The 18,311-nt window shown below is 35.6% G+C and overlaps 1 long non-coding RNA gene across 1 annotated transcript in view; it reads right to left on the reverse strand.

Annotated features, from left to right (window-relative positions):
- Window positions 1-4,244: 4,244 nt before the first annotated feature.
- The window catches only part of LOC141571880 (uncharacterized), a 170,029-nt gene continuing 155,962 nt past the window's right edge, over window positions 4,245-18,311 (reverse strand). Inside the window, exons 7-8 of the long non-coding RNA XR_012496932.1 lie at window positions 10,252-10,359; window positions 4,245-4,332 (exon numbers count right to left, since the gene is read on the reverse strand). This is a non-coding gene — a long non-coding RNA (uncharacterized LOC141571880). The remainder of the gene's footprint in view (window positions 4,333-10,251; window positions 10,360-18,311) is intronic.

Raw genomic sequence — 18,311 nt, forward strand, 5'->3', positions numbered from 1 at the left:
AGCCGAACATAGAGGTAAGTTGAACTGAACGTGTCTTTCCTTTTTCTTTCTCTGTCCCAAGCTCCCCTTTTCTGGCTCTATCATTTGACAATGCATAATATTAACACTGCCCAGAAAAATTCAGGGAAACTGAAGTTGAGCAATGAGGATTCTTCTATACCATTAAATACTTTCACAGTTACTCCATTTGACTGGCAGATATAAAACGGATTCTCTGTGAAATCCATCACATTGCCTAGGACTGTTCCAAGCTTAATCTCAGTGACAAATGCTTAAAGTTAATCATCCGTTTGCCTCCATCTCTCCTTTGAAGACATTGATCAAGCTATGTTGACAGAGTCGTGATGAAATATCAGGCTCTGGGAAATGCTGAGCTGGCTTGAAATCTACTACTATTTGAGCACAATGGAACAGCTTGAGGGACATCTGTCATTTTCTTTGGTGTTGACTGTCGTCTTCAATTTAAGACCAAATGTATTTAGGTCAGAATTGTAGATTCTAAAACTGTTACAAATGCTTATCATGAAGTTCATGACTGGCAATGGGCAAAATCAGGCTTGTATACTAACAATAATATCATTTAAATAACCAAAGGTCAAAGACCCATAGCACTATAGGACTTGGGAGATAAAAACTCATTCATATTCTGTTAATAGTACCTAAACAATGAAACAGAACTCCTTTAAACTTCTTTATATGCTATAATATCTTCCTTTGAAAAGAAAGCATTGCAAAGATTATTCTCCATATAATTGAATGGTTCGAGTTTCAAATGCTATTTAAAGTCATATTTTTCTAGACTCTTAAACTAACAATTATTTTCCCTCTCCTATACACATAAGGAAGTGCACGTAGTTTTACAGACTATATGGAGAACCGAGTCATGCCATTAAGTCAGAATATTTAGAATGTAGACTAGTTTACATTGGATTCATGGAGAAAAGAGAGCCTCTATAAATTATAAACACTAAAAAGAAAAATGCCAGGAGTCAGGTGGGTGCTGCTAGCTCTGTGTAGACTCTCCTCAATACCTGAATGTACAACTTTTCAAGTTATTCAAAGAAATTCTTCAGAATGTGAATATTGTATTACAAATATTGCTCACAGCCTAAGAAAAGATTGAAAAAGGCAGTTATCCATAAAGTAGCAGGGTTATAATACATATTCAGGAGAGTCCCAGATGCTAGCAGTTGCGGGCATGTAGTGTTAGGAAGAAAAGAAAAAAAAAAACAAATGAGAAAGCATCCTTTCCTTTTGTAGTCATGGTACAGAGCTATTCCCAATTAAAGAAAAAAATTTTGTAGCAGGCAAAATTTTGTATTTCTCCCAATGACCTTCTTCACATATCTCTCTAACCTCTTCCCAGTTTTCCAATGTCATTATGTTCCTCTCACATGAGACCAGCTCCGAAACTATTTAACAATGAAAGTAATTAAATAATGATCTGGATCTCAATATACATTCAATTTTTTTTTAACAGAAGAATTTGTGGTTGCTTATTAATAGAGAAAAATCTATCCCGTTCTAACTACGGCACCGAGGGATATGTAGGCTATATTTCTCCGAAGTGCAATGGGAAGACTCACTGCATACTAGTAGCTAGGAGTTCAGATAGTGGCTGGCATTTTTTCTGGGGAACTAGGAAATGCAAATATGTATTTATGTATGTGTCTAAGTCAGGTTGAGAACAGTAGATGAAATAAGATGTTGACATGTAGTTTACCACTTAAAAATAGTTCTATAAATATTGTCCATTATTATTTTTGTCACTGTTGAGAATTTTAAAGGACACTATTGAAGAGTCTTAAGCCAGAATGTGATGATATCCAATTATATTTCTTAAAATATTATATGAAGAATGGAACAATGGTGACTTAACAATGTGCTCTTGAAATTCATTTAGAAGAAAATAATGTGCTAGCATATTCAAGAAAAAATGAGAAAAAAAGAATAATGAAAATATATTTGTCTTACATGGCATTAAAATTATGCAAAAATTTTAAAAAGATACACATACTCAAATATACATTTCCTATTTTTGTTTTTGTTCTTAAATTAAACTTGCTTATGTTATTCAATATTTCTTAGAGATTTTTCATTTCAGTATATAACTCTACTTCACTCTTTACATAGTATATAATTCAATTAATGAACTTTTACAATAAGTTTCATTAAAAGATATTAAAAAGTAGCAAGCATGCAGAATCATTATGCTATTATGCTAAATAGAAAAACTACAGGCAGAATTTTGTCTTTGGTATGTTGATGTGACTAAACCCTGTCCAGACCAACCCTCTGGTTCACACTGATAACAATTATAAACTGTGGGCAAAATGCAAATGACAGCTACCTAAGGATTCTAAAGAATATTCAAAGCATTTTAGAAGGGAGTCAATTGGAGAAGTAACCAGAATTTCCCTCCTCCCTTTCTTATGGCTGTAGAGGCTAAAAATTTTTCCTTTCTTCCGTTCTAGGTTCTTTGGCTGGTCTAATGATTAAATTGACATAAGACAGGTTAACAAGAGAGAAAAAACTTAATTTTGTATGTACAGGAGTCCCACAAAGACATCAGAAGCTTCCCAGCATTCATGTAATTGCAGATTCTATATGAGAAGGAGGTACGGGGGTCTGGGTCTCAAAGGGGAGGAAGACAAATCACAGGAAGATGAGAAGAGTAGATGTTTGGTAAACAAATGTTTGTCATGCTATGCAGATAAGTCTTTCTGATACAAAAATTTATCTTTAGTATTAGTTCTCTTCCTGGTATAGCTCCCCTACCCCGCAACTAAATTCTTTTCAGTGGTTAAGGGAGAAACAAGAAGCTTTTCCTGAGTTTGTTGAGTCTTAATTGCCTTGGGCTCAAAACACTCCAAGTGCCAAAGTGGCACATTTTGGGGTGATTTACTCTGCTCCTCCTCATAGCTTTGCCCTGAAGGTTAAAATGAACAAAGCCAGAATCTAGTTCTTTGCAAAAATCAACAAAATTGATCAACCTTTATATGTCCAGCCAAACTCTAATACCAAACCTGATGAAGACTTCACAAATACACACATAAAGGTATAGAGCAATATCTCTTCTGAACATAGATGCAAACATCCTTAAGTAAATATTAGCAAATCCAAACCATCAATATCTGCAAATATACGCAACGTAATCAAGTAGGCTTTATACCACTAACACAATGTTGCCTTAACATTAAAAAAAATAATCAATGTAATTCATCATATTAACAGAATAAAGATAATATCACCAATTCAATAAATGAAAATTTGTAAAATTCAATACTTAATCATAATAAAAACCTTAACAAACTAAGAATAGCAGGAAACATCTGCATTCTAATAGAGAGCATAGGCAATATCTACAACAAACATAATCCTTAACAATGAAAGACAGTTTGTGTCCTGTGCCCCTTGTACAGGAAAAAGGTAAAAATGCTCACATCCACCATTTCTTGTAAAATTGCACATCAGGTCCTAGAAATGTCTATAAAGACAAAAAAGAAAGAAAAGGTACAAGGAACAGAAGGACAAAATAATATTGTCCCTATGGTTGCATATGTACAAGAATACAAAAACAATTACTAAAATTAAGAAGTCAGTTTTGGAAGAATGCAAGATATAATGTTAATACAAAAAAAAATCCATTGTATTTTTATTCACTGGCAGTAAAAACAGCAATCAACTTCATTCCCAATAAGATCTAAATCCTAAAATTCCTAGGAATAAATGTAACAACAGGATCACAAAACTTCTACAGTGAAAACTGCAAAACATTATTGAGAAAAATTAAGATCTCTCCAAAAACATGGAAAGATACACTATGGTCATGGGTTGAAAGGCTCAATATATGTCTTTCCAAATTGGTCTATTGAATCTATACATTCCCAAGAAATTATTCCAGCAGGCATTTTGCAGATATTAGCAAGCTGATTTTAAAATTCGTATGGAAATATATAATTTCTAGCCAGAGAATGTTTTAAAAGAACAGCAAAGTTGGAGCACATACCCTACATGATTTTAAGTCACAATCCTCAAACAGTTTGATATTGGTAAAAAGGTAGACATAAAGATCAATGAAACATACTAGAGAGTTGAGAAATAAGGTCATTTGATTTTCTATAAAACTGCCAAGGCAACTCAATGGTTAAAGGACAATGCTATTAGTTTTCCTCAAAGATCTGATGATCCTTGGTTGGTGGTTCATACTTACAGTGAAGGTCTGTTGATTGGCATAGTTGTCTTCTGCACTTATAATGCTGTGGCTGTTCAACAGTCCTGCCTCTGAGTGGAGGGATGAAGGCTGTCTCTGTGTGTCTAAGTTAAGTATGCCTATAGGAGAGCATGCAGGAAGCAGATACGTAGGTAAGCTACAGACCAACACCTGTGAGTCCTAAAATAAAGAGGTCTTTACTACAGGTGGGCATGCAGAGCAGTTTAACCTGTTTCCCTGATGAGAACATGTTCCTCTCTATGTCTCTCTCAGACCAAAGCATTCATTCTAAGCACTCACTACAGGCACATTAGTTCATTTATGGAAAACTCCAAGGGATTTGAGTGCGAACACACAAGCAATCTTTGATGATGGTAACTCCTCCTCCAAACACAGCACTTGCCTTTGTGTGTGTTGACCCTAGGTTGAAATATTCCTGGAATTGCTTCTCCTTCTGTGATCCATTTCCTAATTGTTTTGGGTTGTGTTTTTCTCTTCTTTTGTTTCTCTGAGGTCCCAATGCCACCTCCTTACTTATTTTCAAGAATTGCTACCAATGTCTTGTCTGCGGATGGCCTCCTTCTTTTTTTACATCAGTGCTGCTATAGGCTAAATTTTCTAAAAATAAATGTCCTGTAAGTTGAAGGATTTTAGGCAGAGGGATGTAAACATATCATCTTAGTCCACTATACTGATACAATTATTTACTGAGTAATTTTCAAGATTTGTAAGATGTAGTGAAATGAGTACTTTCATTCAATATTGTTGGACATGAAAAAAAAGTGAATGCAAGTTTTGTAGAAATTGTTACCAAATAAAAACATACAAGCATGCAATTTTATAATACATGTAAATACGTTTTAAGCATTTATACTCTTTAAATGTAAGTATTAAAATAAATTTTAAACACTCCTTTATAGGAATCTATGCAAAAATAAATAAATAAATAAATTAGAACCTTGAGCAAGTCTATTTACTCAAGCATTACTTATGAATGTCAAAGAAATGAAAAGTTATATCCATGATATCTAGCCTAAGAACAATGGTTAAATAGTGTGGCACATCTACATGTTAAAATGTATACAGAAATAAAAATTTGAAAATAATTTCAAAAATATTTAATATTGTATGAAATTTTTCATAATGCAAATGACAATACTATGTCAGTATTTTTTACATATTTAATTATGTGTACACATTCTTAAAGGAGCTGAAGGAAATATATTAAAATGTAATAGGCACCTGGCTGTTGAATTACTTTAATCACTGGATATTATTTTTTCTTCTATGAAACTTGAATTTTTTTCCAACTTTCCAACGCAAGCACATATTTTAATAATCAGAAATAACCCAAGCATAAAAAAGTGCTTTTTAAAAAGAAGGTGAGTTTATTTTTAAATTATTTTTAATAATTGGCCAGAAAAATTCATTCACTAAGCTTCCAGTTAATCAAGATCTGACCTCTATTTATTGTTGTGCTTGTGATGAAAGCTATTCAGTCTCTCACGGACAAAGCTTTATTTTCAAAGGAATTTCTGGTTAGCTCTGTTTTGTCAGGACGATGCTATTATTATCTCTGTATGGGGACTCCTTCAAAATTCTCCTCATGCTACAGAGAAGGATTAATACAAAGCAACTGCATAAAATACAGCATAACAATAACTGACACCTCTGTATAAAATAATTTCCTGCACTTCAACTTCCTGCTTTACTAATGAGCTTTTGAAAACTTAAAACTGAAAAGCCTTAGAATTGTGGTCCTTTGTGGTTTCTCTTGTCTGTTGTGAATGATTAAGTGGCTTATTAAGACAATTACGTTTGGACTTCTAACTAATCACTTTTACAGTGACACAATATCCTATTAGACATCCCTGAATCTTGTGGGGGCATTTTTATTCAAAGTTTCAGCTAAACTATAATAATGAAAACCAAGAAACTGTGGTAATTAATTATCAAAGATCAATTCATTTAAAGCAGACTCTCTTTTTTACCTCCTATCCTCCTCCTCCTTGCTGTTGGAATCTGAATATGGACAAAAAGTTGTAGTAAGAACTCAATTTTCTCTTTTTTTATTTAAGATGATTAAGTTAAATTGATATGGTTTCTAAATAGAGAGACTCTCTCCTCAGCCTTTCCTGTGTCTGGCTTTTTTCCTCTCTAACCGGCCTCAACTTAAACGTCACTCCCACTCCTGAAGGAATGTCTCTCAAACCTCCAATCTCTTAACACAGTCACACTTACATAGTTATGTTTGATTATGTGCATAATGATTTTTAACATCATTGTAACATAGTTCTTAACCCAAGTGAAACCAAAACTTTCACACGTTCAAATCTATGAACTTCTTTTTGTAGAAGGGAAGGGGGCATTGGAGGTACTTATCAAATAGAAATTCCTAATACTAGGTGGTTTATCGTTGAAATCAAGCATACCTCTGAACTATTAATTCCACAAGCTCTCAGCTTCTGATAATGGAATATGACATTTTGCCAGTCATCCAAATTGTCAGCCTCATGTATTAAGAAGTCGCACAGATAAAATTTCAGATTAGCTGGTCTTTGAGAGCCTTCCTTTTTATTATTTTCAATTAAAATTCTTAAAAACTTTTGTTTCCTGTTTCTGTGCTATGGACACAAAATAAAGGAGATGTATTCATTACCTTCAAGGAGCTCAAAGTCTACGTGGAAACACAGATGCTCATTTACTCAAATGTCAATAATATAAAAGTTGATGATGATGGTGATAATGATAAATAGCATTGATTAAATACTTCCTTTGACCTAGAAGACCCTTTAAGAGTTTTGCATTCATTACCTACTCAGTGAAGTAAATGTTAATAATCTTATTTTATTGATAAAGGAACTAAGAGAGAGATCAAGTGATTTGCCAGAGGCCACATAAGAACTAAGTCTGATTCCTGAGCCTGCTTTCTTTTTCATCACTAAACTGAATGCCTGTCTAACATAAACACACCATAAAATTTGAAAACTAAATGCCATGGCACCTGGACAAGGTAGTGATATCATTGACAGGAATGGGGATGGGGAGACTTCGTGGAAAAAGTGATAATCAAGCAAATCAAGCTGAGTCTGGAATAATGTGCAGTGGTATCGCACAGGGAAAGTCTAGGAATAATAGAATGAAAGGAAACTAAAGAGCATGTGCTCAGCCAAAGAAAAATGCAAGACATGTTAAAGACTAAATATGGAATATTGGTTAGAGAGTTTGAAAAGAGGGTCTAGGACAAAAGTGTAGTGGAACAAATGCGTCTGGAAAGGAAAGCCATAGAAAATGAACTTAAGGTCCAAAATTTTCACTTAGTAGGTAATGGGAAGCATTTAAGAGTAATGTTTGTAAGAAAGATGATTCTGTGTGAATATGGAGGGGGTAAGAATAATGGATTACAGAGGGAAATCTTTAGAAACAAAGTGATGAGATAGGAGGTTATGCAATAATACAAGATAGTCTTAAAAGCAGGAGGAAAGTACATATGAGAAGATACTGCAAAGGAGAACCCAAGTGATCTCAGTGAGAGATTGGATAGGGAAGGAGAGAAAAAACAAGAATGTCTCTGTACCTGGCCTACATCACCAAGACAGTCATCAACTCAGTGTATGTAGGAGCAGCTGGCTTGGGAGATGGGAGCATGAAAGTAAAATGAAAAATGGATTCGGGTTTGGATATATTGAGTTTGATTATTAGCAGGATCTCCATAAGGGCATGTTTAGCTGCACTGAGTTATTGCAGGAATCACGTCTGACATGGTGGCATCTTGAGAATAGATAACTGCCAAAAATCAGAACAAATTACCAACTCTTGTAGCATGCTTACGTCTTAAAGGGAGATGAAGAAAGAGAGGCTAGGGAGAAGAGAGTAATCAGAAATAGGAGCTAAGAAAACAGAATACAGCATCACATACATTAAGGGAAGATTTTCTAGAAGTGTACAATAGAGGGGGTATAATGCTGTAGAGAGAGTCCATATGAAGATAACGGAAAAGAGGGAAATAATGAGGAAATGTTCCCATGTCATAAAGGAAACACTGGAAAGCATTGTTTTAGTAAAGTAGTAAGGATTGAAGTCAAACTAAAACATCAATGAGATGTGAGGAAACAGTGAATTAACTACACTTAATCATTCCTTCTCACAGAAATAGTCTCAATGAGCACCAGTCTATTAGTACATTCCGAGGTTTGTTTGTCTTCCTACTTGGTCTGGACCAAAGGACCAGGTTGCAGTCACACTTGAGATTGTGACCCTCTCACACGGTCCCCACAGCCCCCCACCAAACTCTGCCCTTGATTATCTGACATCCTGGGAAGATTGTTTTCTCCACTTCCGCTTTTAGATTGTCTGAAGTAAATAGAGAAAACTATTTTACCATGCAAGTGGATCCTTTAAAAGTTTATGTTTTCAGCAAAAACTGGGTCATAAATACTACTCAAAATCTGTTCACTTATTCCTAACGGAACAAAAATAAATACCTGGCTAGCTTCCTAACTTCAAATATTTCTAAGCTTCAGTTTCCTCACTCTAAGCTGGGCATAATAACAGTTTTCTCACAGGCAACTGTGAAAATTATACTTAGTATATATAAACTGCTTTGTCTGGTTCATAACACATACTAAGTACTCAATAAATAAAGGCTGTAATTAATGCTATGAATATTAGGTAGATCATTTACTAGTGAATGTTTCAAAGCTTTTTATTCTTCTAATGTACTCCTCCTTTATTCTCATATAAAGGTTTATTGACAATGTCCATTGATTTAAATATTTTTTGAGCACCTACTATATGCCAGACACATGCTAGGTATGCAGTATGTACAAGACAGTTTCCTAGTTGTGGAGCTTACATTCTGCAGGTGCTGGTGAATATTAAACAACTAAAGAAATACTCAGAATAAAACAATTTCAGGCAGTAGATGTTATGAAGAAAATAATCGGGTTGATAGAGTGAGAACTATGGTTGGGGAAGGGAAGGAGATTATTATCGGTCATAAATATAAACTTCAGTTCCTCTATACTTCAAATTTTCTCTCAAAGTCCAACTGTTCTTTCATATCTTCCTCATCCTTTGTTTCTATTCTTTATTCAAAGCCAATCCTTATTGATTTCAGCTTCTATCTTTGTCATCACTGTCCCTTATAATCTCTTCTTACATATTTACTTTCTTCTTCCAATAATTTATTTCACTAAGTCTATAATTATAATGGGTTGCAGAAATTATTGTGTTTATCTTTTAGTAAATCTTTAAAATTGAAATTTGGTATCTCTCTGTAATATAACAATTAGATTTCAAATATTGCAATCTAAACCAATTCTAAAGTTGACCATTTGAAAAACATGTATTAGCGATGGAAATATGAGACTATCCGTGCTGATAACAAATACAATGAACAAAATAGGAAATTTTTTTAGAAAAAGCTTCTGAGACACACTGACCAAAGAATTTGAAAGGCAGAGACCTAAACCATCTGCAGTCAAAGATAAAAATTCTTGAGATAGTACATAACCAATGGGAGGAGATTCAACATTTAAGTGACTCTCAGTCTCATGGCACATACATACCCAATCTATGAAAGAAAAAGCACATGAATTTCCTCTAATAATATAGTCCTGTGCGCACACACACACAGAATTTTCAACATTTGAAACTATTAGCTCAGTTTTAACTTTGTGAATATTCATAACTGTCCTTTTCGGTATTTCTCATCTTTTCCTCTGCTATCGGTATGCTGTGCTTTCTTGTGCATTGCATACTTAGACTCAGAAAAGTAAATACAAAAATTGCCAGTTCAGCCAGCTAGAAAGAGAAGAAAAATGAAGTGTAATTGAATAAATCTTATGAATAGAATAACATGCACCAGCAATATACACCCATATCCATCTCTTTAATAGCCTTTTCCCTGAACAAAGAAAAGTTTTTCAGAGCACTCCAAGTAACTAGCTGTTAGCTGAGAAATATTTACATTAACCTCTCAAGCTTTGTTTCTTTAAGAAATGACATTCACTGTGTGATTTGGCTGAAACATATACCATCTTGCAAGTGTAGTTTCCTTGTAGTCTTAAGTGAAGGCAAACTTGAGCTGCGTATTAAACATGGTGTGCAGATCACAGAGGCCTGAACATCCTTCCGTTCTTAACCTTGAGGGAAAAAGGATAAAAAGATAAGGCAGAAAGAGGAAGATGGGATACCAGGACAGCTGAGGAAGGAAAAAAATTATGAAGACTGCAGAATTTGTCCAGGCTACTCAGCTGATGCCAGGGAATCAGTCACAAATGTGGCTTTGCCCCTTCCGTGAGCTGTGCTAGTGCAGGCCAAGCCTGCCACAGTATCACTGTCTCTCAAGTGTTTAATTTCTTAAGTGTATTTAAGGAACACATCACTAACAGTTAATTCTCATACACTAAAATATAGCAACAGAGACAGATAGTACATACAATATTATCATAAGGAGAACAGTTACTCAGCCTCCAAACACTTTGCTTTCAGTTTCTTGTGGTACGAACCAATTTTCACATTTCATTCTTTGCATCAACGTAGTGGTATAAAAATACAGTGAAATAGAATAAATGGTTTCATCTAACTGAAGTTTCCCCACTGGAAAGCCTGATAAAGACATAATAACTGGCACAGTGCGCTAAAGAACTGACTTACTTTACTATTTCACTCACTATGAATTATAGAATAATGCACACATATAAAAACAAGTTAACTGTCGATTTGAGTGGCAATATATGATAAAATAATTATCTACTTCCTTCTAAAATTATCCCTTCTAGCGTTATACACAGTGAAGTTATTTATTACAACTAATTTTCCTCAACTGATTCTCAGTACATTTGTAATTAATTTGTACTCATGGTTCTAAAAAGATAATGCAGAAATTCTAACAAAAGCATGAAATATCTTGATATTTCTGCTAGCTAAAACTTCAAACTTTCCCACTAAGCTTTAATTCCATTCCAACCTGTACAGGAGAAAAACATATTATTCTGATTTTCACTCTGGTTCCTGAAAGTCTCAATTTGCTTTCCTCATTTTCTTCATCAATTCATGTGTTCTCCACCTGCATTTCTCTCACCAGCCAAACTACTTTGGGGATCATCTCTTCACCACTCTGTCAATAACCATACGACTCATTGAAGATAGGATGACAAAACTTATTTTGGACAAAGGGAATTGCTATTGCATTCAGAGTTGTAAACGCCTAGATAGTCCAGATTACAGAATTTAAAATTTGGTACCATTTGCAAGCTAAAACAAAACAAAACAAAAAAAACAACAACAACAAAAACAAAAAAGCATGACTTCTCATTATTCTGAAGATTTCAATTACAAAAGCTGCTTTTGTGTAATTGTCTTCTATTCATACCTGCAATGTCTTCGTTTTGGTTTTCTTTTTAAAAATTTGTCACACCATATGTTGCTGTGTTTTATGTATAGAAGTCCAGAACATCTCAAGTTCAATTTCCCCTGAATTAGGAATGGCTGGTCTCCTACTTGGGGTAAAGTCACCTCGTTTCCAGGGAGAAAGGCAGACCTGGACTCTAACTGCACCTTATATGAATTTTCCTCCATTCCAAGAAAGCATTACTAACTTAATGAGTAATGGAACATCTTGAGAGTGAGTTTTGCAGACTGCACTGGTCTTCCCTGAGTTCTGTTACAAATAGCAAATTCACACACTGGAAATAAAAATCATAGTATTCATACAGAGCTTTCATCATATCCATCTTGATTGTTTCTTGGTGTTTATGCATGTGTGTCACTCTTCCGTTGCTCACTAGACTCCGGTTACATTCACCTTCCCTTCAGTTCTTCTAACACTCCAACCTCTTTCCTCTGCTTATTTTAGAATTAAGACAATAATTCTATATATAGACTGTATACAAGCAGATACAGACTAAATGAAGGAGCAACCATCAAAAATTCATGACCAAATATATAGAACCTCATGGCTTAAGGAACTATAAAATTCTATAAAGTATCTATTCAAATACTATAAAGTAAATTGATTCTTTGTTGACTATTATACCCATCTACTATAGGAAATCATATACGTAAAATAGTATACTTACAAAGGTATGCTCCATACAGGCGTGTTGATTGATTGGTTGTTTTTAAAAGATTTACCCATATAACTCCTTTAAATAATTATTCCAAGCACTATAAAGAATTGGCTAAAACAATGTTTATAAACTCGGTCATAAAACTAAGAACATAAACTAAACCCGGAGTTTTATAAACCTTAGTTTTTACATGCTAATATTCCTGTAATAACAGTGAAGTGTTTCTGTGATTAAAATCTTTCTATGTTATTGTGTGCTTTTTTTTCTTTTTACTCAGAATGAAGTCACAGTCTGTAACATGGCTCAATAACTAAGCAACCAATATGCCATAAAGTAAGACGCTCAGTGCACTGCTGCTGTGCTGCTCAGACAAAGGCCAGTTACCACATCCAAAGACTTGATGCCCTTCAGGCATTCTCCCAGAATCAGCAGCAGTGTGGGGCCTGGGGTCAGCTCCAGGGCAGCCAGTCACTAAACAGGAAAGCTGCAACCAGCTCTATCCAAAGCATGGTATAATCACCCCAAACCACAAACCACAGTCTCTCTATTAATGTGCAGGGAGACCCATGGACCGGACTGTTATAAGGCCACAGCAGGAGTAATATGAATGCTTAAAGAACACTTTGAAAATAAATATTCTATACACAAACCTGTGAATTACTCGCGTAGTGCTTGCCAGTGCCTTTTCATTATTTTTAAAACAAAAAGATCACATGCTCTGTCTTGTCCTGGTTCCATGACCATAGGCAAAGTCAATTAACCACTCTGTCTTCCTTTCACGTCCTTTTACTGTAAAAATAGGGATAATCCCTTCCTCATAAAATTGATGAGAATATTTTAAAATAGGATACTTGTAAAGTGCTGAGAACCAAAACCATACAGTTCAACGTCTGCATGAACATGAGTTTACTCTTCCAAGAAACTCTTGTCCAAGATGAAAGTGCAAATCACTGTTTTCTATTTCAGGAATTTCCACCAAATCCATATACCCAAACTTTCAACAAGCCATACTTACCTCCCATCTGAGGACAACAGACCACTCATCTGGTCTTATCAAATGATTACTTATGCTTCTGCACTCCCTCAAAATCCTTGCTTCATTATAGCCACCAATTCTACACTATTATGTCAAGCCCTATGTCGAATCCCAGTCAGGTCACTGCATTCAAAACCTATCTTAAACTGGACTCCCAAAACCTCCTAAGTGTCCTGGCCTTCAGAAATGTTACTAAAACTTCAACAAGATTATTGATCTCCCTTACTAGGTAACAGCTATGTATGATGTCAGAGGGGTAGTAGACTTGGGGAAGGGTGGGGGGGGACAGTTATCACTTTATGAGGGGTGTAAATGTCTAATCATTAAGTTGTTCTGTACACCTGAAACTGTATAATATCGAAATATAATTTTTTTTAAAAAGGTGAACTCTAAAAGAAAAAAACAACAAAAAAAAATAACAAATGCGGTTTTGTTTCATGTTGATGCTCTTTGATGAGTCAGTAATTGACATTATTATTATTATTATTATTATTATTATTATTATTATTATTTCTTTAACCTCATGGTTTCTAAATGTCCCCACTGGGCTCTGGGACACTGCAGTGAACTCACAGGGCACAGTGGGACATTCTAAATTCTTGAGGAAAACACAGCAATCCCTGACACTTGGCAGACATTGCATGGACTCTTTTAACATTAAATCGCTGTATTTCGTTTGAAACATCCTATCTTTGCGAAATCAAGTTTTCAGTGGTTGCCGGGATAAAAATCAAGTACTGTGAGAAAGTTAGTGTGAAAAAGCGAAGGAGAGTGACGCTGAGACCAAAATCTGAGAAGTTGTGCAGGCTCAGTCGGCACACACGTCCCATTAGTAAGTAGGTGTGGCTATTTTAAAATGAAAGTAAAATGTTGTGTGTGCGTGTGTGTGTTTTTTAAATATTTGTATTATTTATTCAAATGGCTATGAAGTTGTTAGGACTTAAATATTTATTAAGTTGTTTAGCACTAACTACTAAATAAATGGAACTGTTTGTTTTTCCTTTTGGTCTAGGAGTCTCATAAAAAGAAATCACCAAGACACTACAGGCACTGGGAGCAAAGAAAATTTGGGACCCTCTGCTCTAACCTATTCTCTGTGCAAATTGTGACTTGCGTAGAATTTAAGGAAAGACGCCCTAACTCCAGGGTAAAATTGCCTTAATGGCTATCTGCAACCTTCAACCCAACCAATCTTTCTATGAGTTTCTCCCTTCTTTTGAATGTCCTCATATGGATCTCTGGATGCCCAGAACAAACCCTATGTATGCCCCAAGGAAAGCTTCCATTTTTATCATTAGGGAGGTTAAGCTTATATACACTAAAAATGAAGTTGCCTCTGTCAATTCAATTCATTCATTCAACAAATATTTAGCAGATATGTGTTAAGCGTTGTTCTAGGACTGGAGATACACTAGTTAGCAAATTTACTACACTAATTGTTCTGATGCCCTGGCAGCATATTTGTAATCGCCTAACCATTTCCAAGCATCCATTCACACTGGGATGATCACTATTTCTGAAGAGATATCTAATGCAAGTCAACAACAGAATTTTGAACAGAAAACCTAGAGACTTACCACCTATTATGCTCCCATTAAATTTAGGCAGGACTGTAGTTGGTCATGACACCTTCCAAGGTGTTTTTCCAGCTTTGAAAGATGCAAATACATGAATGCCGAGCTCACAGACTCTGGATCACCCAGCTCTTATCCCAGTACCAACTGATGGTCTGTGTCGAGTCCAGCTAATACCTTATTGCTTGAGCTCAAAATTTATTTTTCTAAGAACCTCCTGGATACAAGCTCAAATTACTTTTAATATCATAATGTTCTGAATTATCTTCTGAATATACTCTAAATTTTGCTTTTCAGACACACACACACAAAATCAGAAAATACATATTTTTAAAGTTTGCAGAGAAATATTTTCACCAATTAATATAACAACAGTCTAGTAAAGATGCAAGTTATTTATATTCTTGCACAAAGCTTCTAATTGCCCTATTTCTACTTTCCTTGTAACAAATTCAGACAAATGGAGAGGAGACTCCAAACTGATACTTCATTTCCAAAAAAGAAAACAAAAAAACAACAACTCAGCTTTTGTACGAGGAGCTTCTGATTAGACATTGGGTCAATACATGTAGTTTTTTCAAACCCAATAAGCAGTGACTTGTCAGATTCATGGGACAAATTGAAATGCACTGAAGAACTACTATCATAATTTAAAAAGAAAAACAGAATAAGGGAAAATACCATTCCCCCTGAATGGCTGAACAAACTCTGCTCCCTTTTCAGTCTTCTTTGAATATTACTTTCAGGTAAATAAAGGATACCAAAAAAATTTTGTTTATTTTTATCTTTGTTAAAATCATTGGGGCGACATTGGTTAGTAAATTATATAAGTTTCAAGTGTACATTTCTATAATACATCATCTGTATATTGCACTGTGTTCACATTTGGCTTTTAAAGCCATGCCAAACCAAGAACAAGATCAGTAACTTCTGGAATCCACCTTTCTTCCTCACACAAAATGTAGGATTTACAGTAAGAGAATGACATAGTGACAGGAAAGAGTGTTGCCAAACCAGTAACCATTTGTGACAATACATGATTCTCTCGTTTCCTCAGGGGAACCGTGGAACGCAGAGCTTCAGCAAATGGAGCAATTTTAAGACCCAAGGACCAGTGTCTTCTAATTTAGGGCAGGAAGAACTCAATACGAAATTTTGCCTGAATGAAGCCTCAGAACCTTTAGGGACAAATTTGTAAAACCAGACATTGACTCTGTGCTTCTGTCTCCTTGCCTAGCAAAATACTCTGCAAACAGCACATAGACACACTGCAAGAGGAGGCTTGCATGATAAAAAGCCTGCTTTTCTCAGAATCTTTCCAATATGTTTAAGTCCTGAAGGCTTATCTTAAAAATCATTAATGTCTAATCAAAGAAAATTAATAATAATGTGCATCCTGGGTTAGCCCTGGACCGTTTTAAATCAGCTCTTTTTATTCCCAGCATGCTAAGTCTCCCCTCTCAGAGTGTTTCCAACGAGTTCTCCCCATGTGGACAGAGTGACTTCTGTCTCTTCCTCTCCCACTTCCCATGTCCTCCCTCATCCAAACCCAGTCATTTATACCTTCACATAAATTCAAGTCACAGTGTTAAAGGTGTTTGAGTTTAAATTTATCTCCAAAAATGATGCAAATGGCGGTACGCCCAAACACACTGAGGAGATAGCAGACATAACTGAAATAGATAAGAGTTACTAAAATTATTTTTCTGCAAACAAATAGAAAAGCACAGGGTTAAAAATATTCTTTCTGTTTTTATCTTCAGGGGACTCTATAATGAAGAAACTTTTTTTGAAAAACTTCTTTACCTTCAATATTTCTTTCTGTATCTTAGCTTCACATAAATTTATAAATATTCAAATTATTATTTTTAAAAAAACTTGGACCTACCAAAGGATAAGTTCACTCCATCCTTACTCTGGGCTGCCTTTACGCAGATTCTAAATGCCCAAAGAGGATGCTGATTAAATTGCTTCTGAGCTGGAGTATGCAACCCAGGTCCTGACTGTTAGATAGGGTTCTGGCTAATTCCATCCATCTAACTATAGACCTGCCACAGAGCTGGGTGCTGATTACTACTATATTAACACAATAAGATGATTGAGTTAGAAAAACAGATGCTTAGCCTCTACTATGCGCCCAACGCTTCACATGTAAAAACCTTAGGAAGGCTTCTGGAAAATGGTATGATCACAATAGCCATCACTATTCCACAAAAATCTATGCCTTGATTCAGAACATACTTATGTTTGAGATTCAGTTTTAATACCTCTCAGCCTCAGCACTGTGCGCTCATGGAAGGCAAAGTCAAAGTCAACTTTAGATGCTGTTGACTATGGCGATTCTTCAAGAAAATGTGAATTACAATGGTGTGATTTCATTCCCCCCAGGTTCTCACACTGAGGGGTCAGTCCCACAGCCCAGAACCCTTTGTGTATTCCATGTGTGTGTGCTACTGAAGAAGTGCCAGGTGTGTGTGTGACGTGTAACCACAGAATCTGCGCAAACTGGTCTTCTCTTGTTTTCTAATCAGATACTGATTTGTTTTTTTCAGAAACAACAGAACAAAACCACAGGTCATGTAGCAGAAGCATGCACAGAGGAGAGAAGTTTGACCTCAAATAATACCCAGAACCAAAGTTTCAACCCCTATTCCTCATGGAACCAAAAAGCTGGGATATGACCAGAACTCGATCACTGGATTACTTTCAGAAACGAAGGGTCTAATGTCCAGGAAGATCCAGTGCTAAACCCCTCCAATTTCTCTCCATGAAACTTCTCCCGCCATTGCTCCCTCATACCAGCCCACCCTTCCCTAACCCCTTAAATTCCACCTCAAGTCCTCAATCAGAGAGACAGATTTGAACCTTGCATCCTGTCTCCTTACCAGTCAACCTCGCAACAAAGCCTTTTCTTTTCTCAAAAGTCTGTGTCATAGTATTGGCTTCATGTGCATAGGGCAGCGAGCCCTTGCTCAATAACAGAAGGCCCTCCGATAACATGTACATCATATAAAGTGAGGGGTAAATGACAAGCAGCTGTTCTCCTGAAGTTTGAGAAATCAAAAGTGTCATTTCCTTGACATTCAAGGCATTTTCACTTCCCAGAATGAATGATTACATGCTTTGACCCTCTTCTGAGCAATAGAAACAGTAATTGGAGCTCTTGATGGCATGGTGCACACATATGGCATTTCATTCCTACACATTATCACAGTGAAGGAGGGCTTTAAAACTTCTACGCATAGTATATCCAAAATAATTGAAAACAGGGATTCAAACAGATACATATGTGCCAGTGTTCATAGTGGCATTATTCACAACAGCCAAAAGGTAGAAACAACCCAAATGTCCATCAGGGGTGAGTGGATAAACAAAATGTGGTATATTCATACAATGGAATATTATTCATGCAT

The sequence above is a fragment of the Rhinolophus sinicus genome, linkage group LG05 (assembly GCF_036562045.2).
Source record: "Rhinolophus sinicus isolate RSC01 linkage group LG05, ASM3656204v1, whole genome shotgun sequence".
NCBI classification, from domain to species: Eukaryota; Metazoa; Chordata; class Mammalia; order Chiroptera; family Rhinolophidae; genus Rhinolophus; species Rhinolophus sinicus.